General features: G+C 49.8%; 1 pseudogene; it reads left to right on the forward strand.

Moving 5' to 3' along the window:
- The first annotated feature begins 1,374 nt into the window (after positions 1-1,374).
- On the forward strand, positions 1,375-2,462 carry LOC129673404 (40S ribosomal protein S3a-like; annotated as a pseudogene).
- Positions 2,463-4,082: the final 1,620 nt, after the last annotated feature.

Genomic DNA, 4,082 nt, shown 5'->3' on the forward strand with positions numbered 1-4,082 from the left:
GCCAGCTAATCTGATTGCCCCACAGCAGAAAGACCACTCAGGGTAATGGAGCTCACTGAGGGGCCTTGTTGGCCTTGGGGGCTGCCTGTGACTCAGGCTGTGTTCCACCCACCTCTCCAGTGCTGTGAAGCCAGCGTCCCTGGCGGACGCATCTCCAGCAGAGAATTTGATCCATATGCTGCTGATTCCTTTACTCTGAACTCATCGCATGCCCCTTTTAGAGCTCTTTGATGCCCAGCAGGACTCACAGGCCTTTTACGAGCTCACCCTGTTACACATAAGGAAGGGAAGTGTCTCAGGGGCTAAATAGGCACAGACTCTGAGAGGGTGCAGTTCTGACCGCTAAGCTTGTACCTTCCTGGGACTCAAATTCCTGCAGCCATTCTCTTCCAGCCCCCCCCACCCCACCCCCGCCCCCACCCCACCCCCGCCTCCCCAGAGTGCAGCTCAGCAGCTTTGCATGCACAGACCAAAGGCCTAGTGGCAGATTGCAAAGGGCTCTGGCTGCCTCTCCCGCGCTACACCTGGGGCTGGCCTTGGCTCTGTTACAGGCAGAGCGAGGGTGTGTGAGGGAAGGAACACATCCCCGGCACCCACATAAAAGCCGAGCATGGAAGCTAGCACCTGTAATTGCGGCACTGAGGAGGCAGAGACAGGAGGATCTCTGGAGCCTGAAGCCAGCCAGCCTCACCAAATCAGCAAATTCCAGGTTCAATGAGAGACACCGTTTAGAAAACAAAAATAGATGGGGCTGAGTGACATGGCTGCCCTACAAGCATGAGAAGCAGAGTATGGGTCGATTCCCCTGTACCCCGTGGTGATCTTGGCAAAGTGACACATGACTTTAATCCCACCATGCAGGAGCCAAGAACAGGTGGGTCTCTGTGAGTTCAAGGTCAGCCTGTCTACAGCATGAGTTCCAGGCCAGCCAGGGCTACACAGTGAGACCTCATCTCCAGTACCCCACTCCACGCCACCACACTGCAGTGAGTTATTTAGCATGTAACCGCAGTGCTGGTGGTGACATTGGGGTGGAGACACACCGATCCCTGGGGCTTGCTGTGCAGTCAGTCTGGCTGAACCAGTGAGCTCCGGGCTTAGAAAGGTGGAGGACCGGAGAGATGGCTGAGTGTCTGAAAGCACTTGCTGTTCTTGCAGAGGGCTCCTGTTTGCTTTCCAGAACTCACATGGTGGCTTACAACACTCTGTAACTCCTGTTCCAAGGTATCAGATGTTCTCTTCTGGAGAGCTAGCTTCTGCTGGCTCCAGAGATATTCGTGTTGCACAGACATATATTCAAGGAAAACGCTTACACATATAAACATAATGAATCTTAAAAACTGAAGCAGAGCTTTGGGCTCTCTGAGCAGCATCATGGCAGTCAGCAAGAACAAGCACCTGACAAAAGGCAGCAAGAAGGGAGCCGTGAGGAAAGTGGTCGATCCATTTCCTGAGAAAGACTGGTATGTAAAAGCTCCAGCTATGCTCATTATTAGAAACACTGGAAAACAATGGTCACAAGGCCTCAAGGAACCAAAATTGCAACTGATGTCCTCAAGGGTCATGTGTTTGAAGTCAGCCTTGCCGATCTACAGAATGTCAAAGTTTCATTTAGAAAATTCAAGCTAATTGCTGAGGATGTCCGGGGCAAAAGCTGCCTGACCAACTTCCATGGCATGGATCTTATCCGGGACACAATGTGGTCCATGGTCAAAAAGTGGCAGACCATGATTGAAGCTCATGTTGATGTCAAGATGACTGATGGTTATTTGTTCTGTCTTTTCTGAATTTGTTTCACTAAAAAAATGCAACAATCAAGACATCCTACGCACAGCACCAGCAGACCTACCAAATCCAGGAAAAGATGATGGAAATCATGAACCAGGAAGTGCTGACAAATGACTTGAAGAAAGTGGTTAATAAGTTGATTCCAGCCTGTCTCTGACATGAACTGATTGGCCTGTTCTTTGATCACCTCCCACTAAGGGGGGAGCAGCCTTACCAGGCCACAGAGGAAGACAATGCAGCCAGTCCTGATGAGACCTGATAGACTAGGATCAGAAGGAAGGGGAGGAAGACCTCCTCTATCAGTGGACTGGGAAAGGGGCATGGATGGAGAAGGCAGAGGGAGGGTAGGATTGGGAGGGGAGGAGGGAGGGTGCTACAGGGGGGATACAAAGTGAATAAATTGTAATTAATAAAAAAAAATAGGTTGATTCCATAGTACTGGGAAAGGCATAGAAAAGGCTTGCCAATGCATGTATTCTCTTCATAAGAAAAGTAAAAATGCTGAAAAAACCCCAAAGTTTGAATTAGGAAAGCTAATGGAGCTCCATAGTGAAGGTGGTAGTTCTGGAAAAACAACTGGTGAGGAGACAGGAGCTAAAGTTGAATGAGCGGATGGATATGAACCACCAATCCAAGAATCCATTAAAAATCCAGATTTTAATAGTGACAAATAAGAGTTCCTATTGGTGATGATATAAAACAATAAAGTAGAGAGCAACTGAAGAAGATACTCAATGTCAACCTTGAACCTCTACACAGACACACACGCCACATACACAGGAACATATATGGACACACACACACACAAAGAGAAAAAGAAGAAAGATTACATGGGGCGTGGTCAAGGAGGACAGCAGATGTTAAGCTATGGCCTGCCACACGCAAACTCACACATAAGTTTTCATATGCATCGCCATTACCAACATCACACTGGCCATGAGGAGAGGAGCATCAGAGGCTAATGGAGGAGAGACTGAGCCCCCCCACCAGGTCTCCTAATCAGGTGTGACCCCACTTAGTGGCCAAGATCAGCCGGGGTCACTTGCATTGGTGATGGTGTAGCGAGGGAAAGGAATCAGGTGTGCACCTGAGGGCAGCAGGTAGCCGCAGCTTTGAAGAGGGAATTGATGGGGACACGTCTGCTTTTTATCAGGGAAGAAGGACATGTGGACTGTGTCTCAAAGTCTTGGAGACTGGCTTACATCTTACAAGGGTATCCAACATACTGCCGTCAAGCTACCTGTAGAGGTGGATAGCTATGAAGGCGACCTTACAGACTCATAAGCCTACTGCAGTTATGCAGAAGGTTCGTATTACTGCAATTCCTCCCCTCCCCTCCCCTTCTTCCCCTCCCTTCCCCTCCTCTTCTTCCCCTCCCCTCCTTCCCCTCCCCTCCCCTTCTACCCCTCCCCTCCTCTCCTCTCCCTTCCTTTCTCTTCCCTCCCCTCCCCTTCTTCCCCTCCCTTCCCCTCCTCTTCTCCCCCTCCTTCCCCCTCCCTCCCCTCCCTTCCCCTCCCCTCCTTCCTCTCCCCTCCCCTCCCCCTCCCTTCTTCCTTTCTTTTTTAGCAGTAGTAACTGGGTGGGGATGGTCTCAAGCACAAATTTTGAAGACAACATTGAGACTTGATGTTGTCATCTGCAAAGTTCATGTCTGAGAACCTTGCAATCAAGTTACGAATATATCCAGTCAGTCCTGGCGAGATGACTCACAGGGAAAAGCAGCTGCCACCAAGTCTGACAACCTGGGTGAGACCCTGGGGACCCACGTGGTGGAAGGAGACTCCACTACTGAAAGTTGTTTCTTACCCTCCCACACACTCACAATAAACATGCAAAAAAAGACTGTTTGTTTGAAAAACTACAAAAGGAGGCTAGAGAGATGGCTCTGCAGTTAAGAGCACTGGCTGCTCTTACTGGGTTCAACTCCTAGTGCCCACACAGTGGTGGCTCAGAACCTCTGTAACTCCAGTTCCAGGTGACCTCTTCTGGCCTCTGCAGGTACCACACACACACACACACACACACACACACACACACACACACACACGTGCGCGCATAGACATTAATGTAGGTAAAAACATGCCCACACATGAAATTTTTAAAAACTTTCACACAAAAAGTCTCGGAATGTTTGGACTGAGTTTACAGCTCTGTGTCGGGCTGCATTGAAGGCTATCCTGGGCCGTGTCCGCAGCAGGTTGGACATGCTCAAGCTCAAGTTGCGCCATACTGTATTATGTGTAAGCGAGTTTGCAGGCTCCCTCCTGCTTCACAGAGGGTGTGAGCTGGGAATG

This window comes from Psammomys obesus, unplaced genomic scaffold (assembly GCF_907164565.1).
Source record: "Psammomys obesus unplaced genomic scaffold, mPsaObe1.curated_primary_1811, whole genome shotgun sequence".
Classification (NCBI taxonomy): domain Eukaryota; kingdom Metazoa; phylum Chordata; class Mammalia; order Rodentia; family Muridae; genus Psammomys; species Psammomys obesus.